General features: G+C 38.6%; 1 protein-coding gene across 1 annotated transcript in view; it reads left to right on the forward strand.

The window, feature by feature from the left end:
- The window catches only part of THSD7B (thrombospondin type 1 domain containing 7B), a 725201-nt gene that overhangs the window by 125676 nt on the left and 575091 nt on the right, over nt 1–24434 (forward strand). The window lies entirely within an intron of this gene.

Here is a 24434-nt window from a genome sequence, read left to right on the forward strand (position 1 = left end):
TTCTCCATGGGGGCACATCTGAAGTGAGCTTTAGGAAAATACCTTTTTTTAGAGGCTATGCAGTTTTTGCAACTTGCTTCCTGCTCATGAAACTTTGGGAGACCAAGGATTGCTTTAACAGTTTGAGAGTCCAAGGCTTTTTAAAGGTCCGGCTCATGGTTTTTTCAGCAATAAAATTTCCTCAAAATTTATTAACCTTTGCTGTATGTGTCTTCAATCCATGTTGTATGTCTATGCCCCAACTCCCACTACCACAGTTCCCAATATATCTTCTTTGAGACTGCTTTGGTTCTTTGATTCCTCTGACCCATGCCTATCGTCCTATGGTGGCCACTTGAAACAATATGTATGAGTTGGAAAGCCACACCCACAATCCTATTTTTGTTTCCAGCTGAGTATATTTGTTTAAATTACAGTTTTTTAATGAGAATTTGTCCTCATTTTTCATTCCCATCGCAGGATATTTATGGTCATTTATCATTTGTCTCTCTATCCCAGCGAGTTCCTTAGTTTTCTGTTTACTAAGCAGTCAACTTCACCCTGAGCTTATTAGTTTCTTATAATACATTGGAAAAGCAGCAAGTATAACCAGACAAAAGCTAATACGTGAAAGTCAAGCTTCCTGGAGCTATAGGCTAAGTAGGTTCTTTGTCTATCTTCCCAGTTATTGTAGGTGACAGTGTTCTCAAATATTTTTAAGTATAAGTCTTCATATTTCAAGCCTGTGATATCTGTTCCATGTCACTGCTTGACCATTAAATTAATGTCACATATTTAGGTTATTTTCATGGCAACACCCAAATCAAGGTATCATATTCTGTATTGTTTAGGGTAGTGCTAGCTGCTATAAAAAATAAAGCCCAGGTACACCTGGGTAGCACAGTTAGCTCAGGTGGTGATCTTGGGGTCATGGGGGGGTCAAGCCCCACATCAGGCTCTGCACTCAATAAGGAGTCTCCCTCTCCTTCTATCCCTGCCCCCCCTGTTTTTTCTCTCTCAAATAAATAAATCTTAAGAAGAAAAACAGAGCCCAATATAATGCCTTAGCCCTCAAATGGCTATTTATCCCTCATAGAACAGTCCAAGGCATGTCTTCCTGATTGACAGGTGTCTTTCCTCTAAGTAGTGATTTGGAGACTCAAGCAGCATCCATGTGTAGGTTTCTCTGTTTCTTAGGACTTTAGATTACAGAGAAGTAGGGATGGCACTCCACACCAGATTTCTTGAAGTCTTTGCCCAAGCAGAATGCAGATCTCTTTAACTCACACTTTAACTCACATTCTCTTGGCAAGAAGTAGTCACATGGCCACATCTTTATGCAAAGGGAGCTGAGAAATTTAAGCCTGGCTGAACAACTGCCTCTCAGTGACAAATATATTCTATGCCAGAGGAAATACGTGTTTTGGTGGCCATCCAGCCATCTTGCCACAGAGTGCGTGCATACATGTGTTTAAGGTTCTAACTACCTTGATTAAAATGTAAGCTCTAGGAGCCCGGGGATTTTATATTTGTTCATTGGTATATTCCCAGGACACAGAGCAATATCTTTATTAGAATAAGAACTCAGTAAATATTTGTAGAGGGGATGACAATATGATTAATAAATTAAACTCTGAGGTTCATAATCCTGACTCTGGCACTTATTACAAACTCAAGATAGTTGCTTCAATTTTGCCCATCATTAGAGGGTAAATTTATATTATCTGCCTCATAAAATGAGGGTCAGATGACATAATATATATATATTGCTTAGCATTGTGCCCAGCATATAGTAAGCATTCAGTAAATGTAAGCTAATTATGTTATTATTCCTGTTATTCTCTATGTATGTATCTCCCCAGATGTACCACACCATGAAATTTTGAGAATAATTGAATAGAATTTCATTCTGGAATTAAAACAATTTCCATTATTAAGGTGGTTGTTTTGGATCTAAGTAAGAGTTGATGTTAAAATAATTTACTGGTTTTGACTCATACACTTAGAGGAGCATATTCCAACCTAAGGCATATTGAGAACCTCAAATAGGAGCATATGTAACCTTATAGAACTTAGATAGTCCTGCTGATAAAATTATGTAACAAATGACAAGGATCTCTGTTATTCTTTAAACGGAGTATGGAAGAAAGAGCTTGTAGGTAAAATTTTATGGGAAGTTTAAATTACTGACAAGTTACCAAAATAAATCAGCTGCCTTAATGAAAGATATTATTTAACGGGGAAATTTCATTGTTCTAGAATGAAGATATTACATTATCCATGCCACACTTTATGCAATATATTTAGGAAAGGAGGAAGCATTAAAACTTTCAATTATTCAGTAATGTTTATTTAACAGGTACCATGTAACCAGACTCTGTGCTAGGCACTGGGATTTCAGTGATGAACTAGGCAGAGGGAGATTATACTGGCAGGTATATAAACAAGTAAATGAGAAATGGAATGCCAAGTTTTAAGTGCCATGATAGTAAAAAGCAGAACATGCTGTGGACATTCTCACGAAGGGAATCTACTGCAGTTACAGGTTTTTGAATAGTCTCCAAGAAGAAATCACATCTAAGCTCAGACCTGAAAAGTAGATCGAAGCTAGTCAGGTAAACGATGCTTTGGCAGTCTCCAAGGACTTAGAGTTGACTTTTATTTTTTTTTTTTCTGAATAGAATTTACTTTTTTTTGTTTTATATTGTTATATTAGAAATTATATAAAAATATACTGATACATATATACATTTTCCATATCCCATCAACCAAAGAAAATTGTTGTTAACATTTCAGTTTATTTTATCCCCGTGTAAACTTTATATAATTGAAATAGCACAATATAAAATTTTTGTTTTGTTTTGTCACTTAGAATAATGAGTATTTTCCAGGGTTTTTTTTTGTTAGCATTGTTTTAAAGGCTAAAAGATATCTCATCTTGTGGATAAATCTAATTCTTTCCTTATAATTGTACATTTAGACTGTTTCCATTACCTGCATTTAAAAAAAATCACTGGCAACTAATACTCTATTTTTAAGATATTCAAAGATGTGCAAACATATTTGTAATAATATGGCAAAATCTGTATCTCTTGAGGATAGCTCAAAATGTCAGATTGAGGAAGTATTAATTTTCCTTGGCTACTAGGACTACAGAAGCAGAAACTTCTGAAATTTACAGTCTCTCAGAACCTCTTCCTGGAGTCAGTGCCCTGTTGAGTGTACTTCTGTTATATGAACCAAAAGGTTTTTCAAAGTTGTTGGTCAGTCTTGGGACAGTTTGTTGTGGGATTTCTCAGAGGACTTAATAAGCTAATGTGCATTGCAAATCTGCAAAAGGGAAGGAGTATCACCATGTTGTGATTCCTAAAGTGTGCACATGCATGAGTACATAAGCATATGGATTTAGAGGAAGATTGGTGGGATAAACACAAATACAAAAATGTCTATATTGTATACAGACCACAGTCAGTACTCCAGTAGGACATGCAGGATACTTAGAGAAGAAGATCTCAAAGCTTGCTGAAGGGCTTAGGGAATCATATTTTTACATACATGTGGGGGTTGGGGTGATTCCTTTGGAGCTCTTCATCATAGTGACCTCAAGTCTTCAATTAGGCTTATCCAGAATAATACATAATTTTATGATTGTACATGTGTGTATAGGTGAGCTAGGTGATTCTGCTGCTCTGGGCTGGATTTACCCTTATATCTCTAGTCAGTTAGAGGGTCTGCTGGAAGCCGACTGATCTGAGATGGTCATGGCTGATGTGATTCATTTCTGGTGCATATGATGTCCCATCCTCCGGCAGGCTAGCCAAGGCTTAGCTTAGTTCACATGGCAGCAGGAGTACACAGGAAGCAGGAGTGCATAAGGCTTCTTGAGATCTCTCAGAACTGGCATAGTCAGTCCCAGCCATTGTTCGGAACAAAGTAAGTCAGTATTTCAGGGGATGAGGAAGTAGATTCCACATCTTGATGGAATTGCTGCAAAGAGTTTGGATACAGGGAGCATTGAAAGTGTGCCATCATCAATAACATGATCAAGATAGAATGGGTTTCAGGACTCTTAGCCCCTGACAAAATTATTAATCTCTGATTGGTATGAGCTTTGAGCCCTACAATTTGCCTTTTGTGGGGGTATGTGTGTCTCTTTTTTTATCATGAAGCTACTTGTGTTATATTTGTTGTTGAAGCACCTGCTTTTTACCACCATTTATCTGTACCCCTTTCTTTTCTCATTTTACTTTGACTCACTGGCTTGGAAACCAGTTAACCAATCTCTGTCAGGGAGAAGTGTAAAGTAATTCTCAGAACAATCTGTGGCAGGAGGAGCTCGCCTTTTGGTGACACATTTTTGCTCCTTGGAAGCTGAGCTTTTTGCTGCTAGAAAATATTGTAGAGAAGTATGTTCCCAGATTATGAGTGTGAGCTTTTAGATAAGAGAAATATTACTTTATTGTTTTGTGTTGTTCCCCATGAATTGAAGTATTTCACACATTTCACAAGAAGTTCCAAGAAAGAGGCCATGGATAGTGGTCCTGTTTTTCCAGACCATTCTATCCCCAGGTCCTAGCATGTTTTCTATGGTTCATCATACACTGACTGGCTGAATAAACACATCAATGATTTTTAGTATTTCTAAATCCAGTTAGACTTGTGAAAATCCCCAGTGCGCTCTGTGTTCTAAAAAAAGGTAGTGCAAGTAATACTTCCTTGTCTCGGAGGAGGTATTACAAGGATTAACTAATGTCAGGAAAGGGCTTTGATATGACTAGATGAAGGGCATCCCATAACTATAACATTTTATTGTTATAATGCCATAAAATGCTTTTTGGGACATATAGCTTACATATTTTCCATAAAATTAATCCATAAATCATGTATAAAATGTATCAAACCCAAAAGCAATAGCTTTGACCTTAGAATTGCTGCTGTGGTAGTTTGATGATATACTACCTACTACATCAGCAGTACTCTGGAGTACATAAAATGTGCTTCCACATATTCAAAATGTGCAAACGCTTAAAACAAATCACTAGATGCTTTAAAAAAGATTAAATGATTCAGAGCTTTTCATATGGAATTATAAGTATTTTTAAGACATTATTACAAACACCACAACTTTCAGTTATTTTCACAAATTCACATGAAATACTCACTATTCAATTCAAAATGTTCAGTAGAATTACCTTATGATTTTCTTTTTCTGAAAGGTAATCTTCATTTCCTGGTGTTCCTGCTTAATAGCCATATACAAACGTCCACAGTGCTTTTAATGAAATGTCAGCACACATAGTCTTCCTGTTACGTCTTTTTTTTTTTTTATCTCACCAATGTGGCAAATGTAACATCACAATTATTTTCAGAGCAATACTCATTTTCCCCCTCTCAGTTACACTATCAAACTTATGAGTAACTATGAAGGATGAAGATATATTGTCATTACCAATATTTCCAAAGAGTGATTATTCACTTTCAGTATCCTTGCAGAACTGTTAAAGCTTTCTCAATATGATTTCCAGAAACGCAAAAAGATACACCTGTCACAAGTAGACTTTTGCTTAAGGAGGGCTATTTTGAAATATCTCTAACTGCTGTGTAGTGTCCGCTGTGTAGTGTCATTCTGAAAGTATTTCATCAGAATGGTGTGTGCAATCCTTTCCCAGAGGGACCTAGCGAAGTAGGGGAATATCGTTGAAAGGGTATCTCTATCACAGATGCAAGGTAACCTTTAAATATTTGCATAGTGTAGTATCAGACAGCAGATGTAGAGGGACTATTACTTATCCCTACTGGATTCTTTGTCTCTCTCACTGTCTCACAGTGGCTGGCCTGAAACTTTCTCTCTCTGTTCCCCTTCCATTTTTTAGGCCTTTTTTTCCTTTGTGTTAAACCATATTTAATTGAAACACCAGCTCTGTCAACATCTCTTGTGTGATCATAACATATTTTGACATCAACAGCTGTAGAGTACTGTGTTGAACCCTTCCTTCCTTTAGATCCTTATATAAAAGTGACTGCTTCTAATGATACTCAGCATGAGCCAATGTATATCTTTGTTCATAAGAGCAAGGAAGATGGCATATACTATGGTCTCTGAGTGCTTCAAGCAGTCAGCATAGTGGCTGGCAGAGAGCATACGATCAATAAATGTCAGCTCACTTCTCATACCCAGACTCCTCGCTGCTGCTGCTGCTGCTGCTGCTTCTTCTTCTTCTTCTTCTTCTTCTTCTTCTTCTTCTTCTTCTTCTTCTTCTTCTTCTTCATATCGAAGTATAGTTGACATATTGTATTAGATTCAGGTGTACAGCATAGTGATTCAACAATTAAATGATTCAACATTAAAAAATGCTCACCATGTTAAGTGTAGTTACCATCTGTCACCATACAAAATTATTACAATCTTATTGATTATGTTCTCTATGCTATGTTTTTCATCCCTGTAACTTATGTGTTTTATAGCTGGAAGTTTGTTGCTTCCCTCCTATTTGATTGACAAAATCAAGACCATTTGTTATGATTTTCTCAAAAATTGTTCACATCATTCCCGTTTTCTCCTCCTTATCTGAGAAAAAAAAAAGTGTCTTTATAAGACTCTACTGTCCATGAAACATCCAGTTTTCAGCATGAATAACTTCTTCTAACCCAGTGTTTCTAAAGCCTCTGTACATTGGTTGAAGAAACTAATTATTCTTTATATGGACAAGATTTTAGCTAAGTCTTCTTTTCCTAGGAGATTCTAAGCAATCTGAGAGCAGAAATGGCATCTTAAATATCAAATTTTGATATTTCAGACATAATCTTGATCTTTGTTTTCTACACAGCAGTCACTTAATGCAGACTTGAATTGTTTATATATTTAAGTACTATAAATAGTACTGTAATACAATTTACAATTAATACAGAATTCATATTTTATATAGGTAGATGCAATTTCAACTTGAATACTTTATGCTTATTTATTAAAATGATCTAAATATAAATGAATACCAGATTCTTTTACTCAGGCTAATCAAGAGCCATTTGAAAGTGGAGCTCATGTTTCTGAAATGAATATATGTGTATGTGGCATGTTGTGATTATTGTTCTTTCGTTTTAAAAGGACAGGCCTGTAGAGGTCCAGTGTATTTTTTTATGTGAATATAATCTGCTGTTTTCATTCTTCCTACTTCTTTATCTGAAAAAAGGTCTTATTTTTATTTTCCGACTAGTGTTAACCTGGGAAGGAGGGTGTATCACAGTTTTGCTTTTTCTCTCCTCCTTCATCTCTCAAGAAGAAAAATATGGATTTATCTAACGAAAGCACTTTTTGCACTAACAAGTGGTATCTTAAGATTGCTTTTTCTCACATGTTTCCAATTGTGTGACAAGGTGGTATAAACAGTGTAGCTTATAATAGATGCATGTCTTACTGATAGTATGGAAAAGGTTATTCAGAGGACATTAAGAATAACTTTAAGGATGTTAGAGAGGATGTTTTAAATCAAGGATGATATATAAAAAAGAACTAGTGGTGGTTGCATCACTTATGAGAAGGATAATCCTAAATATTCTTATTTATATGTTAAGATTTACATCTTATTAATGCTTAATAAAAATAAAAATGGTTTATTGGTCTCTTCCTTTGGTGAATCAATTGGAATTGTTTTCTTCTTTTTTTACTTTGTAAAATTTCTAACATAGGATGAAACCCTGATCCATAGTGTCTCATTGCACCTGCAGAGTTTGAGCTCAAGATGGTCATGTAGTTATCTCTCAGTTTGAAATTTAAAGGACTATGTCGTCGTCGTCGTCGTCGTCTTCTTCTTCTTCATTTTTAAGATTTATTTATTTATTAGAGAGAAAGAGTGTACATGAGCAAAGGGGAGGGGCAGAGGGAGAATCTCAAGCAGACTCCCTGCTGAGCATTAAGACACACATGGGGCTTGATCTCAGGACCCCCAAATCACGATCTGACCTGAAGCCAAGAGTTGGATGCTTAACTGACTGAGCTACCCAGATGCCCCCAAGGAGCTGTGTGTTCTTAAAAATGGCCTTACTTAAGAATGTCTGATGATTTTTGAAGTTCTAGGAGTGGAAAGTGATTGAAATACTTGACATTTTCTCTGTGAGATTTTTATGTTTATTTTTTTTTAATTTTTAAAAATATTTTATTTATGAGAGAGAGAGAGGCAGAGAGAGAAGCAGGCTCCATGCAGGGAGCCCGATGTGGGTAGGACTCGATCCCAGGACTCCAGGATCACGCCCTGCACTGAAGGCAGACGCTCAACCGCTGAGCCGTCCCTCTGTGAGATTTTTAAAGATCTTATTAAAACCTCCTTCAAAATCACTACAGCAAGAGGTCAAAAGGTAAATGGTCATGTTCAATCTTACTAGGAAAAGGTTTGGGCTGTCTGTGCTGGGCCGCAGGCCTCTACTGCCCTCTCATGGACTGCACTGTGGAGGATCCTGGCCCCTTCCCTGGGAAAAGAGCCTCCACTGCCTTTGGCTGCCAACAAGCAATGCTGCTGGGCCCATTGTAAGGTTTCTTAGCCTTAAACTAGCTGGGGCGGTTGGGTTATTCAGTTTGTTGAGTTGGATTATTTTAAACTTGTGTTTCTGTGGGGGGAGATAAGATTAATCTTTTTGAGTATTTGAATAGAGTACATTTAATGCAGGGGAAGGAATCATCCTGCTTCTAGTAATGGCCAACACAAAAGGATGGAGGGCAGCATTTCACTTCCCAACTGCAATTATGAACCTTTTAGCTTTGCTCCGCATAGCAGACTGCACAGGACAGCTGGCTGTCCATACAACCGTGAAGTCTACAAAATCTGGGTTGCTGTTCTGTAGGACATAAAGGCAAGATCAAATAACATGACCATAGTCATATAGCTAGAAAGTGGAGGAGCCACAGTTCAAATCCAGACTGTGATTCCAAAGCCTAGGTTATTTCCAGAGCAGAGGACGGGGAAGTTAAAGTGAGCCTTAATAAAGTAGCACTGAAACCTATAGGGAAGGGTGACTCTGAAAATTTGTGTATCGAAGATTAGTAAAAATGGGAGAAAGGTGAATCGTGCAGTCAATAAACATTGCTTTGGGCAGCCAGAGGTTGTACATAGAATGCTGAATAAGTGTCAGTGACTTCTGTTGTTCTTCTTTAAAATATAGATGGGGGACACAAGGGGATTCAGGCTCTTGGCTCACTGTTCTGGATCTCCCCCTTATTACTGCTGGGATCCTGGATAGGTAATGTCACTTTTTTTGTGGAATGGACAAGTCACCCACCTCCCAGGATTTGTGTTAAGATTAAATGATGCAGTGTACTTCAGGGGTTCTCACGTGTGGCAGTTTTGCTGTCCAGGGTACATTTGGCAATGCCTGGAAACTGGGGGCAGAGGGGGGCTACTGGTGCTTAGAGGTGGAAGTCAAGGATGCCTCTGAATTTCTTACAGTGCGCAGGACCACTCTCCACAACAGGGAATTATCTGGTCCCAAATGCCAAATGCCAAATTTGAGATCAATGCTTATATAGACCAAGAGCTCCGTACCAGACAATACCTCCCACATGGACTGTTATTCATTCGGTGCTCACTGTGTGCCAGGCACTGAGTCAAGAGCTTTTCATACAGCATTTCTATTCTTGCCCACATACAGGTTGAAATTATTGAAAATCAAAGTAAATAGTGCAACTGAACATCAGAGAGTGCTGAATGGCACAATCAGGATTTGAACTCAAGTCTGTATAGCTCCAAAACACTCTCTATGAGCCTGCTCTCTCCTATTTTTAAGTGGTTACCATTGTTGACTCTTTGCTTTAGGTGTTTGCAAGAATGAATGAGCATAAGCATTTAAGGGTAGTTTGTCAGACACTGTGAGCTGATCCTTGCCCACTCTACTGTGTTTCTGTCCATTTCCCGTGCCCAGATGGTCAGGTAAGATGTTGATTTTCAGGTTGGGGTTGGCTGTTATTGCCCCGTGCACCATCCTAGTCTACTCATACAAAGCTTCCAAACCACTGACAAATCGTTCACATCTGTAGTCACCCCCATAGTAGAACAAAAGGTTTGGCAGCACTGTGAGTGATACTCTGCCTCCATTGCTTACTGCAATTATCAAAAGATAGAAGCAGGTCAAAGAGGAATGGGCCAAAGGGAAGCAGGTCAGGGGTCTCTTCAGTGAGAATTACAAAGGCTAGAGAATGCTTACATATGTATTCTAATGGAAAGGCAGACAGGAGAGCTGTGGGGTCACCAGACCCCTGACCCCCATGTGAGTATGAAAGCTAATTTTGATTCTTCCTTTCTCCTCGTTGAACAGAGGTAGCATTATCTTTACTGGGACCCAGTATATCAGTCGTCCAACATATCCCCTGGATCATGAAGTCAACTGGAAAAAAGCAGAGGAGAGGGATTCATGCTGAGATGACATCTGTGTTGAATGGAGTAAAAGAAAACCTCAAGTAAATCTTAATGTAGATTAGAAAGTGTGGACTTCAATTACTTCAAAGTGGTATAGGCTTTTGATAATGTGTTTCATCAGGATAGGAATTATGAGGTGCTCAAACTAATTCTCTGAAATCACAAGGGGGATAAAGGGTTCTAATAGCGTGTTACAGAAAGTTAGAGCCCAGGGAGTAGAATGTTATGGTTCATATTAAATTTATATACCTAGACCATGAATTACATATTGATTTTTAGAGAACAGAAATATACCGGAGTAGTGTTGACAGTGATTGTCAATTAATAATTGTTTGGATGAATCAGAAGTATCTTTCTGTGGGTCATGAGTTTCTGTGTGGTCCATGTGGAGAAAGAACTGATATTCCTTAAGTGTTGGATATCAGTACTCTGATGTTTATATTCAGAAGCACCCTATTTTAACTAAGGGGAATAGTTGTCCATTTGTCTTTGGGTAGAAGGAAGAGAAGCAGAAAAAGTCTCCCTGAGGTTATGGGTGGTGGGATGGGGGATGCAGATAAGCAATACTTTCTGTCATTGAGGCCATTCATTCTAGTGGTGGGTATTGATTTATACTAATGAAATGGGTAGGCAATATCATAAAGGGAGACAGAACATAAAGACTCCTAAGTCTGGGAAACGAACTAGGGGTGGTGGAAGGGGAGGAGGGCGGGGGGTGGGGGTGAGTGGGTGACGGGCACTGAGGGGGGCACTTGGCGGGATGAGCACTGGGTGTTATTCTGTATGTTGGCTAATTGAACACCAATAAAAAATAAAATTATTATTAAAAAAAGAGGGATCCCTGGGTGGCGCAGCGGTTTGGCGCCTGCCTTTGGCCCAGGGCGCGATCCTGGAGACCCGGGATCGAATCCCACGTCGGGCTCCCGGTGCATGGAGCCTGCTTCTCCCTCTGCCTGTGTCTCTACCTCTCTCTCTCTCTCTCTCTCTCTGAAAAAAAAAAAAAAAAAAAGAAAGAAATACAATGACAGGTTAACAGAATCAACAGTCAACATGAATTTACATGAATGTATGTGTCTGTGTGTTTATATACTTACACACTCATACATACATATTATATCTAATATGATTACATAAACTATTATATGACCTACACATTTATATATACACATCATAAATATGTATAGTTAAATATGCATCGGAAATAGAATTGGCCTAAACATATGTCACACATTAATATAAAATTAGTATTGTATATACTATATATTTAATATAACATATAATACCATACCAATGTAATTATATAGATATATAAATATATTTAAGTCAATTCAGTTTGTTGTGTATTACAGAGAATCACATTTATGTAATGTTCCTTCACGGAATACAGAGTCAACAAATCTGTCTTCTAAACCTAGAACCAGTGATTACATTACTGTAATTATACTAATTCACTAATGTGTGGCCAATAATGTACATCTTGTCATATCCTGAAGTAAAATCTAGCAAAACACAAGCTATGTTTGAAATGATATAGAAAGTCTAAAATTAGAGAGGTGTACCATATGCAGGGCTTTTTTATTGGGCTGCAAATCAGTGACATGTTCAGCACTTGCTCTGAATTGTTTCATGCCTTTGCAACCTTAAGCCTTGTCACAGTCCCATGCACTTTGATCTCGTGTCCTCTGTCTTTGAAATTGCTCGGGTAACTCCTAATGGACAGGTGGATCTCTGCTATGTGCTTTATATCTGTCTCATTCTTTGTGAACAGGTGGCAGATCTTAGACTTATTCTGATGTGTGGTTGACTTATTATAAGTCAACTTATAAGTTAGACTTATCCTGATTTATACTTTGTGGTTGGGTGTGTTTCTGTCTTTTGAGAATATAAGTGCTAGGCTTTGGATTGAAAGTTTCATTGGACTCTAAAGTTGAAACTATCGTTTTATTTCATGTTATTTAAAATTATTGAGGTTACAAAAATATGGTCAGCCATCTCATCTAACAAGGAAAAAGCATCATACATGTAAAATATAGATATATATGCATATATATATTTTTTTCTTCCAGGAAAAGAATGATGTATGGAAAGAAGTTTGCAAACCATTGCATTCTAGGGATAAATTCTTTGAGATTCACAATGTATATTTAAAAAGCATCAAAGATTCCTGGAAGTAGAAAACTTTAAATTTCATTTAACTCTGCATTGTTCACAAATTTATTTAATAACAGCACTCCTCTCTGTGAACTGATCTCAGAGGATGCAGCTGTTCCACTGAAAACATTTTGGGATTTCCTGAATGATGATATGTTATCTTCAGCTGGAATCAGATGAAGTGATTACTACAGGAAAGGCCAGGAGGCAGCCCTGTCCTTCCTTGTCCCCAGAAGCTGTTAAAATTCAGCATTTTTTTCCAGTCATCTATGTACTAACATTGTCTATCAGATGATAAATGCTACTTTACAATAATTATTATTTTCGTTATGTAAATGTAAACTACCCCCGTAACTCGGATGACATTTCCTCAATTCACTTTCATTGTAAATTGGATTCGCACAAAGCACCCTGGGAAATTCCAGCCACGCAGGGAAGGAGAAGGCTAAAAAGAGTTGATACAGGCTTCAGGCCACTGCCTTGTGCTCAGTCAGCTAGAAAAGGGTAATGAGGATGGATTTTCTCAGTGTGCTATTGCGCCAATGGCTTGAATGTTCTACGGGGCTGTCAGCCCTTGGGCTGGTGGGGGATGTGTTTATTATTGCTTCTCTGATTTCCTTTAATTATTATATGTGGTGGTGATTATCGTAGTGGGCACTCATCTCAGCTAAAACTTTCATTGTGCAAGAAACATAATTTTGTTTAACTTAGTTTGGTTACTTGTTTGGAGCTCTTTATACCACCAGGGTCCTCTACTTTTTCTTTGGTAGGTCCACATATTTCTTAGCCATGTGTTCATACTGGTCACCACCTAGAAGGCCCTTACTCCTGACAGGTTGGCTGACCTCTCCTGAATTCTATGCTGTATCTTGCCCTTTATGCTGTTGCTGCTCTCCCACTGTGCTGAGCGCCTGCATCTGCAGGAGGTGCTCAGTAACCTTGGCCTTCTCTGCCTCGACACCCTAGGCTGCCATTCCCTCTCTGGGGAAGCAAGGTACATGGTGTTTGTGTCTCTGTTACTAACACCAACATCTCTATTCTTATCAGTCTCACACCAGATAGGACAAAGGGGCAGGGGGGGAAGTTTGTATTTTTGAATTAGGAGCTCTGTGCCAAGAGAAGAAACATCTGACATGACCTTGATGAAAAGACTTCTGGCAACACAAAAGGCAGAATCTGTTTGGGCTGTCTGTGCTCATTCCCAAAAGTGTCCTCAAAGGGCACCTGGGTGGCTTAGTCAGTTAAGTGTCCCACTCTTGATTTCAGCTCAGACAATGATCTCAGAGTCCTGTGCAAGGAGTCCGCTTGAGAGTCTCTCTCCCCCTCTCTCTGCCCATCCCTGTCCCTCCCCACTTCTCCACTCCTGGTCTCTGCACATGAGCATTCTTTCTCTAAAAAAGTTTTTTTTTTTTTTTTGAAAAAGTGTTCCTTCTAATTAAAATAATTTCTTTCTTTCTTTCTTTCTTTCTTTCTTTCTTTCTTTCTTTCTTTCTTTCTTTCTTTCTCTTTCTTTCTTTCTTCTTTCTTGATTTATTTATTCATTCATTCATTCATTCATTCATTCATTGATGAAAGGCACAAAAAAAGAGGCAGAGACATAGGCAGAGGGAGAAGCAGGCTCCCTGTGGGGAGCCCAGGGACCCTGGGTCGATCCCAGGACCCCGTGATTATGCTCTGAGCTGAAGGCAGCTGCTCAACAGCTGAGCCACCCAGACATCCCAAATCTGTGTTTCTTTAAACCAAATGTACTCCTTAAATATATTTGTCCCCTCTCCGAACCCCACACGAAGATGGGGACTTGGTCTCTTACCCACTCCTCCCTTCAGAATAACAACCCCACTCAGAGCTGCACTAGGGTTTGAGCACAAAGACATTTTACACAGAATCCTTCAGAATCCAGCCAGGAACCTGCAGGGACCAACCAGGGCACCCAGATTTCTTGAGTTTCCTTCTGCTTCTGGTGCTTCTTCTCCTTAGACAGAGGAGTGGTCCAAATGAACAGTCTTTTAAGTGCACTTTCCAGATCCTTACCTTCTTAGGTCTTTTCTCAGTGTCAGAGAATTTGTAATCATATCAACAGACTATAAAGTGACACATTCACTCTCTTCATTGCTTCTGCCAATTTTCCTGAAATTGGAAACTTGAGGCATCTGGGAGTTCTGAAAATTAGTCTACTTTGCAAGACTGCTTTGAGGACTGAGTGACATGATTGTTATAAAGTGTTGAGCACGATGTCTGTCCACAGTGTCTGCAGTACTACTGTTGCTTTTATTATAGTGAAGTTGTAACCACCGTAATAATTTTATCCCCAGTCACTCTTTAGTTTTGCTAGTAGTAGGCTGGGATGATAGGATCTGATTTGTAATTCTCTGAGGTGGGGGGGAAAGAAAGCTTTGAATCCTCTGAGAAAAAAAAGATAATAGCAATCTTACGTGTTGAGTCAACTTCCTTGGTCAATTAGAATATTTGGATGAGATCTCTGTCCCAGGTCAAAGGTATTTCTGTAGACTTGTGTATTTATTAATGGTAAAATTAGCATAGTAATCATGAGAAGACTGAGTACCCCATTCCTCAATGCAGGGGCTTTGTGGAGTCTGGAAAGAAGGGGCCCAGAAAGTTGCAACAAAGAATAATGAGTGTTACAAACAGGGTTGTGGAAAACAGATTTTTAAGAATTCTATTGGACATCATGTTGAGGATTTCTTCCTTTAAACATATGCTAAGAAAACACAGAACAGACTTTTTTTTTTCTTTTTTCCTCTCATTTGGGCAAAACCATCCACTCATTTGTGTGGTGAGTTTCCGGTGGTGACATTACTCCTTGTTATATTTAGACATGATTCTGCTTCCTACAATGCTGTTTGCTCCAGTTTTGATAATGGGTGGGAGGCTAACCATATGCCAAGCACTAGGTTAGTGCTGGGAATAGAATGGTGACTAGGACCGACATGTTTCTGCCATCACAGAATTTAGAATCAAGTGGGAGAGACAAAGTTTAAATTACACAGTCGGATTTGTAATTGCAAGTGAGATGAGTGTTTTGTAGAGGAGTAAGGTAGTGCCAGAGCATAGGGAAGAGTTCCCTAAGAAAGTGATTTGAGATATGAAGAGTGAGAAGGAATTAATTTGGCCATAGGTGGTGGAGCATGTGGTTTGGCTTGAGGAATAGTACATGTGGCCTCCCAGATATGTTAGGGAACTTGGAATATTGGAGGAACAGAGAGGTGGCCAACCAAATGGCAGAGCAGTGAGTGAATGTGGGTGGCTCTGGTGACCAGATACTAAGGGGGTGGGAAGGGGCCAGGTCAGGTAGGCACTTGTATGTCATGTTAAAATTTGTTCTTTGAGAAGAATGGGAAGTCACTGATGAGCTTTAAGCATAGAAATACCATAGAGATGATAACCTGCACCCAAAGTGGTACAAATTTGAATTATTAAAAGATATATGTCTATAATACGGAGAAAGAATTGATGTCATGGGTATAGTGGGGTGGGACAGAACATGCCAGAAGGTCAGTCAAGAGGCTACTCCTTTCATTCATACAAGAAAAGGTGGTGTGGGGGATCCCTGGGTGGCTCCGTGGTTGAGCGCTGGCCTGCGGCCTAGGGTGTGATCTTGGGGTCCCAGGATTGAGTCCCACGTCAGGCTCCCTGCATGGAGCCTGCTTCTCCCTCTGCCTATGTCTCTGCCTCTCTCTCTCTCTCTCTCTCTCTGTGTGTCTCTCATGAATATATAAATAAAATCTTAAAAAAAAAAAAGAAAAGCTGGTGGTTTGGGTGAGGGTAGTGACAGTGGGAATGAAGAAGCATGGATAGACTGGATTGATGTTTAGGAAGTAAAGCTGATGGGTGATTGATTAGATTTGCTCTTTGTAAATAGAATCCTTAGGATGCTCATTAGACTATTTAGGATAAATAGATATTTCTAGTGTTTTCAGATAGAGTATGATACTGTGATTATGCCATGTTACTGTTGTTTCTCAAATATGTTTTCAAATCAGTAACTTGAAAGTTATTTTTCAGATGAGAAGAGTCTCAAACTGTCTTAAAATTGCTGTTTCAGAACTGAAAGAACTATTCCTTTGGGAAGAAAAAATTGAATGAACTAGATGTTTTGTCCACTCAAATGTAGCTTATGTTTTTTGGTTCTCTCTGGTTTGTTCACCGTGCATATCTGCTACTAGAGAGAAGGTGTATTGAGAAGCAGATATACTCCATGTAACTGCTAGAGAATTGAAATTACTAAGAAAAAAAATATTATCTCTAGTGCAATTTTTATCCTAGGCAAAATTAATCCTTCAGTTGCTTAATGATATAGTGGATGCCACCCTGCCCTTTTGCTTTCTGTATTTTTAAAGCCTATGTACGTAGTCTCAGCATTGTTGCTTTTCCAGTGAACCTCTAAGGCCACAGTAAAAAGGGCCTTCTTTATCAAGCCCAACATGTATTGATTATTCACTGTGGACCTAGCACTTTATTCTTTTTTGGAGCGGGAGGGGCACAACTTAAAAATTTCAGCCTCCCAAGCTCCTGTTCCAGTCTGCTTTCTCTGATGTGTAAAGCAAACAAATTTCTGGCCCTCCTGAAGTTTAGTCACTGCCTGAGTGGCCGATAAGCTGAGGGAGAAAGTCCTTCAGAAGAATATTGTGTGGTACTCAGCTTCACTCTGTTTCTGGGGGACTGTTCATTGCCTTTTTCACTTAACTGATGCCAAACAGCTGAGTAAATGATTGTCTTCTGCTTCTCCAGGGAATTGAGGGGTCTCAGCCAAAGCATTTATTGTAAGCAAAGTCAAAGTTGAGTGGAGCCATATTTATGGGATGAGAACATCCCATAAATATCCGTTGACAAGTATCAGAGCCCCAGGAGTTCCGGGGCCATCACTTGAGCCATGCCATTGAGCTGAGACCAAGCTAGGGGCGAACGGCTTCAGGCAGGAGAAGAGTGGCTATGCCCTGAGCCCCTCACACCAGCTGTGCTCAGAAAGACCCTCTTCTAGATATAGTGTATCTAATGGACATTGCAAGGCTTCATTTGCTCAAGAGATATGGCTGCTAAAGGTAGTTAAATTGCAGTTGTTGTGGAGAAGGCATAAAGTAGATAGAACTGGAGATTTCAATGTCAGGGCTGCTGAGCTGTTTATCTTATTTGTTTGTTTATCTGAGAGACGGAGAGGGAAAGAGGAAGAGGGAGAGAGGGAGTCTCAAGCAGGCTCCACACCCAGTGAGGAGCCCGACACAGGACTTGATCTCACAACCCTGAGGTCAGGACCTGAGACAAAATCTAGAGTCAGACGCTTAACCAACTGACACCCAGGCGCCCCCAAGAGCTGTTTACCTGGAGCACGTTCTTCGACCTCATGCTTTGATGGTCCCATCTAGCAAAGCAGAAGAATATCAACAATGTACATGTGGTATTGGGAAGATGGTAGGTGATCAAAAACATGTTATTACTATTATTTACTATAGTTATTTTAGGGACGCATGCCTGAGGCTTCATTTGTCCTTTAGGCCTCTCGCCCTTATTGGTTCTCTATGTTCTTGAACAGCAGCTCAGTCCGTGTTCTCAAGCATGCAAAGGCAGGAAGGATCCCATTTCACATAATACATTGTGAAAGGGCCCCTGGGAACAGGTCCAGGTGCTGGTACAGACAATTCGTTGCTTGTGTTATATGTGTCTTTATGTAATTTCTATTTATTTTTATGTTTTTTCTCCTTTCCCTCCCCCACTTCTTGGATTACAACCATTTACAGAGTCCTTATTCTTCCCTTGCAGTCTTAGGATGTTACAATAGAAGCCCACATGGTATAGTGTAAAGATCATTGGAGTGGGTGCCTGCAATGGATTTGTCTGTCCCATTTCTTCTCCAAATGACTGCATGACCTTGGGCAACCCATAGAACTTGTCTGGGCTTCCTTTCCTCCTCCCAGATCTGTGGGCTGTCACATTACCTTTCCATTCCCCCATCTGAGTCACTTAGCAGCCTGTAGGTTTTAGTGATCTGAAAGGACCCACTTTATGTCAGAATGTAGTGAAGAATATGAGGTTTGAGATTTCCTTTTAGGCTTCAGAATCTTTAGAAAGTAGAATTCAAACCAGAACTATTGATAAACAATTTTTTAAAGAGTGGTTTTCTGTCTCTGTGGTGTTTGCATTAGCTGATGAGTCGTTCAGATATATTTCTAATCTGCCTTGCTGTCAAGCTCCTGTTAATGGATGTTCTAGCCACTGGCAACTAATAATTTGTAATCATAAATGATAAGTAACAGAGGCACTTTGCTTTTCAGTCAGAGGCATCTGTCCACAAAGATGAACTTAGAACGTGCTGTTAGGTGTCAAACAAAAACACAACCGTACAGAAAGAGCCTGGAAGGTTAGCAATAATGCTTATGCTTTCTGGAAGTATAAATATTCAGTTCAAATGCTCTGTGGTGGTCTTGTACGGAATCATAAACTGTCTTCAAAAGTCAGCCTTTATTCCTATGAAAGTGAAGTTGAAGTTACATTTGGTAGCCCTGAACTGTTGCTGTTAAAATCTTCTAATGGAAATCATTGGAATACTTTAGCACACATATCCTTCAGACTGCAAATGTGTTTTGAAAATAGTTTTATTATTGGGACACCTGGGTGGCTCAGTGGTTGAGCATCTGCCTTTGGTTCAGGACGTGATCCCGTGGTCCTGGGATCGAGTCCCACGTCATCAGTAGCCTGCTTCTCCCTCTGCCTATGTCTCTGCCTCTCTCTGTGTCTCTCATGAGTAAATGGATAAAATATTAAAAAAAAAGTTTTATTATTAATAAAGGATTTTTTTTGGTTCCTGTAAAGAGTGCATTGCAACTTTTTAAACAAAATGCATTATGATTTAATTGTTTTTTCATTTAAATTTTTTCCATGCTTGTACATTTTCTGTGTTGTATTTCTATTGATAGTCAATACTTTATTTGTATAACAGTTTTCTCTGAGTTTGGGAAGTGCTGCATGGCTTTGGGCATCCTCTGCTAGTAGGAGTTATTAACATGATAGTTTCAGAAATGTAGCCCATAGAATAGCCATATCTTCTGGCTTCTATTTTCTCTCAGTATCCCTGCTTCCACTAATCCCTCCCAGTCTCTGGTTTGCTTCTTTAAGTCTAACGAGCTCTGGAAACCAAAGCATTAAAATTGTTAAACTGTGTACCAAGTAAATGTAAATAGACTCGAAGGAGAGACCAAATGTCCTCCTCAGGAGCAAATTGGCATTATATTTAGCGTACAGATTTTGTGAGAGATACTTAGTGTCTCATTTATTTTTATATTTCCAGAGTCTAATACACTACTTGTCAAGTAGCCGCTAATGAGTAATTGTTATGTTAGTGAATGAATGCACAGATGTTACTCTTTTCTCATTCCTTGGGTTTTTTATGTATTTTAGAAAGTGTGATTTCTTAGATATTTGTCCACTATGTAAGGGAAGCATTACTTTAATTACTCCATGGTAGATATGAAGGCTATGTAAGAAGTGAAAGCTACTGCATAAGTTTCGAGCTATTTCTTGGAGGTAAGGCATCTTACCAGTTGGTCAATGTTGTTTTATATCACATTTGGTAGTGTTGAGGTTTATGAGTTCTTTGGTATGTAATTTTCTACAAATAATTTGGTTAAGATATCAAAGCTTTGCATTGACTTTCCTGTCATGCCTCAACTGCATTGCCCAAGTTAAAAATAAAGGTTAATAATAGCTGCGGTTGAAAAAAAATGCACAGTAAAATAAGCATCTTTTCCTATTGCATGAATGGTATTAAGTCAGCATTGCTGCCTCCAACAGTGGCAAATGCTGGAATGTGAACTCTTGAGTTCCCTTTTTCCCTTGTTGTAGGCATCTTAGTGAATGCCACACCTAAAATTCAGGCATCTGGCAGGTCATCTTAAATATGATGATTTAGATTGAGAGATACATAAATCTTAACTAACCCAGTTAAGGATAACTTAATTAAGAGACCACAATGTGCCAGCACTTTTCTCTTCTAGGGGAATATTACATTAGAGCATTCACATATTTGCACTTTCTGCAAAAGCACAGGCAGGAAAAAAAAAAAAAAGAAAAAAGAAAGAGGAATCACAGAGTCTAATGTGAACGTGATCCAAGAATTCACAAATGCCACCCTTTCACGCCCAAAGATTTTACTTCTAAACCAAAATGTTAATGTGTTAATTAAAACTGATGTGATTTAAAGGATTTAGCAGTTTATTTCAAAGTGGCTGTGTTTATTGTACAGAAAAGGTAGTAAGTTGCAGGTGGATGATGTTTTTATATAATGTCGGTCCAGGTAAACAAGTACTGAATTATTATTCCTATTATACCATCGTAGTATTTTCTGAGACTTTAACACAGTGTTTTGGTTTAAAGGAACAGTATGTCTCACTAAATTTTTAATCCTTTACTGGTTGTAAATTCTTTTTTTTTTTTTAAATTTGTATTACTTGGGGCCTGTTTTCAATTAAAAAATACTGAATGACCGATGTTTAAAAGCATGGGTTTCCTATATGTTTCTTTAGATTACTCATCTCAGATATATATTGTGACTATAATCACATTTTACGTATGTGGAAAATTTAAAGGTGATATTCATTTTCTCCACACAACTGCTCAAAGCTTTAATATGTTCTATTTCTGAACCTGGACAAGGGATACAAGATTTCTCAGACTGCAGTTCACATTTTACTTCAATATGCATGTTTTCCGAAATGGCAAATCCCTCAGGGCTATGTGATTTTCACTAGTGTGTGTGTTTAAAGTTCATAGGCAAACACAACTGAATAAATCAGGGAACACTTTCTTCTGTATGCCTGAGAAATGCAAATTGTTATAGGTCAATTGTTGAGAGGTCCTGTCTCCATCTTGTATATCTTGTTTGCAATTTGTTTTTCATTTATTCCAAGCATACACAATTCACTTTATATTTCCTTGTTACTTACATGTTGTTCAGTTGTCTGCAAAGTTTGCTTTTAATATGAAGAGAAACTATTCTCCCCTGACTGTGCCTTCCTGAATGTACTGACTAATGCTTATCAACATGCATGTGTCTTACTGTGCAAGACCTGCCATCCTAAATTTCCAGGGCCAGGAGGGGGAAATCATTGCCCACATACCACCTTGATTACTTGTACTGATATCCAAAGGAGTATTAACTAACAGATAAGAGAGATCAGAGCTAAGCTAAGAAATAGATCTATCTGCCTTGGGATGTAAGGAGCACATACACCAATGCTCACTCTAGAAAAGACTTTTCAAATGCAGGGCAGGAGCCCATGCTTGGAGTCTTGTGGAGCTGCAGTCCCATTTGCCTACCATGTACTAGCTGTGTAACCTTGGATATGCTTTAAAACTTCTCTGATCTTCACTTCTCCAGCTGCTAAAATAAGCATTCTAGCCCCATGTCAGAGGACTGTTGTAAGGAATAGGAAGGAACTGGGCAAATCACTAGTAGTATATAACAAACCAGCTGTTGGGTTTTTGCCGTTGTTGTTTGTTTGTTTTTAATGTCTTGATTTGCCTTAAATTGTGGTGTGGTGTAAATACTCCCATCATGGTTGATGTCAAACTATGAATGATTTAACAACCACCTGGTAAAATTCTTAAATATATAATAGTCCTCTGGTACCAGTCCAAGCCCAGCACAGCACTGCTAGCCCTTAACAAATGACGATAATCATTTAATAGTTATATTTTGTCTTCCATTGATCTAAGGGAATTTTTGCTGTTTGGTGTATTTCTGTATAGATGGAGAATGAGAAAGCTAAGGAAAGAATAGTAATGTATAAGGTTTAAAATATTAATGATTTCAAATAACAAAAAAGAGCTACCTTAACAATTTTGAAAGTAGGCGGAAAACTTACAAGAAGAAGAAAACATTTTAATAAGAAAATGTGTTAGTAAAATGCTTTAAAAGTAAGAATAAAGATCACTTTGTAAGCTGTTCTAGATGACTTAAGTTTAATATTAGCTTTTTCAGATTGCTTAGAAATGGTTTGATATTTCTGGTCTTACTTTCTTTACGCAAAAAAAGTCCTAAGGGGAAAATTGTGTGTATTTCATCCTTCAACAAATAAAGATAAGCAGACAGCTATTATTTAAAAACCTAGTACTTTCAAAAAGTGCTTCTTTCAATTTCATCCAATAGCTGTTTCATGTTATTCAAAACTGACTTTAGATTTTAAAAGTTTGCTACAAAGATATATTTTTTGGAAGTATTTCTTTACTGAGTAACCATGGAGATTTTTTTTTGGGGGGGGGGCGCAATAATAAAAATGTGCATGTATACTCTGGCATGATGGACAAGGGGTGGCATATTTGAACTGCAATTGCTCCAGAATGTCTGGGCACATGAAGCCTGTAAATGGCTTTCATGCAGCAATAAACATCTCAATTTACAAAGCACAAAACTGTGGGTGATCCAGGACAAAATCACCAGAATTGAGGGCAATTGATGAAATCAGCTTGTGTTGAGAGTACCTTTTTTTTTTTTTTTTTCCTGTGCATGTACTGTGCCAGGGGCAGTCAGTGCTGAGACACACCACACCTGGGAAATGTATGGGCAAACTCAAGGGCATTGGTATGAGTAAAAGTTGACTTACTCCAGTGAAACTCCTCTGTCCATTTCAGCCAGGGGAGACTCCAGGATGGGGACACTGAAAGGACAAGAGAGTATTTTCTATGTTAATCTCACAAAGTAATAGACGTCACTGGCATGGTAGGTCTGCATTATCTAGACAGTACTGTGAGGAAGAATTGGGAAGATTGTACATTAGAACCCCCAAACTGATGTCCTGCTATAGTGAGAGATTTCATTGCAGCATGTGGCCACAGATGCAAATACCTATTTTGGGGGGGATGTATATGTCTCTTCCTAAATGTGCATGACTCTGTACACATTTCCTGTTCCTAGAATTGTAATGGATGTGCATGAAAACATATTCCATGAAGTTTTGGGTGTTTGATCAGACTTGGGGGAAGAGAGAAAGACTGCACCTACTTTCTCGTACCTAGGTAAATTCAAACCTTTCTCAGGGTATGAATTGCCTTTATTATCACAACCTAGTAAAAGGACAACGTTTACATGGTTAAGCTGGTAAAGTTTTCTTGGGTTCATGTTACATATTAAGTAAAGTGAAAGAGAGGGAAGTATTTTTTTTCCCCATTGATGCAAATATCTGATTACTTGTCATCCTTATGAAACGTATCATCAGCCTTCTAGATAAGGCTGGCTGGTATGTCTACCAATTAGATGCAAAACAACGTGAGAAACATCGCTTGACGCTGTTTTATCTGTCCATTTCTTTGTGGGACTCTTTCCCATGAAAACATATTCATTAATTAAAGATTTGGCATATTACAAACTAATGTTGGAAGCTTTACCCGGAGTCTGTACCTATCAAAAATCAAAGTGGGTATATTTCAGGAATCAGAGGTGCAGAATTTCCACAGGCAGTTCAGTGTTGCTGACGCTGCTTTTAGTAGATCCTCTTCCATCAGATATTTTCTGTTTCATGCAGTTCACTCTGTGAGCAAAATCCAAAAGCAGAGACACCTATTTAGCAAATGAAAATATATTTAGGATACTTTTGCAGGTTATTACTATTTTTTTTAAATGTATTTCTCTTCGGAGCCACCTGCAATATTGAGTCAAAGGCTTGGAAACGTGAAAAATCCTACTTTATTAAAATCCTAGGTTTAGGGCTCTTCTTTTAGATTGACACATTCTCTAACTAGAATGTATTAATTTTGGGTTAGATATATAGGCTTGCACCATAATGATTATAATGATACCAATCATGTATTGAGCATGTGTTGTCTCCCTGGCACCACTTTTTACCACTGATCCTCAGAACAGCTCTACAAGTGAGTGTTTTCATTCTCTCCCTT

This window comes from Canis lupus, chromosome 19 (genome assembly GCF_011100685.1).
Source record: "Canis lupus familiaris isolate Mischka breed German Shepherd chromosome 19, alternate assembly UU_Cfam_GSD_1.0, whole genome shotgun sequence".
Lineage (NCBI taxonomy): Eukaryota > Metazoa > Chordata > Mammalia > Carnivora > Canidae > Canis > Canis lupus.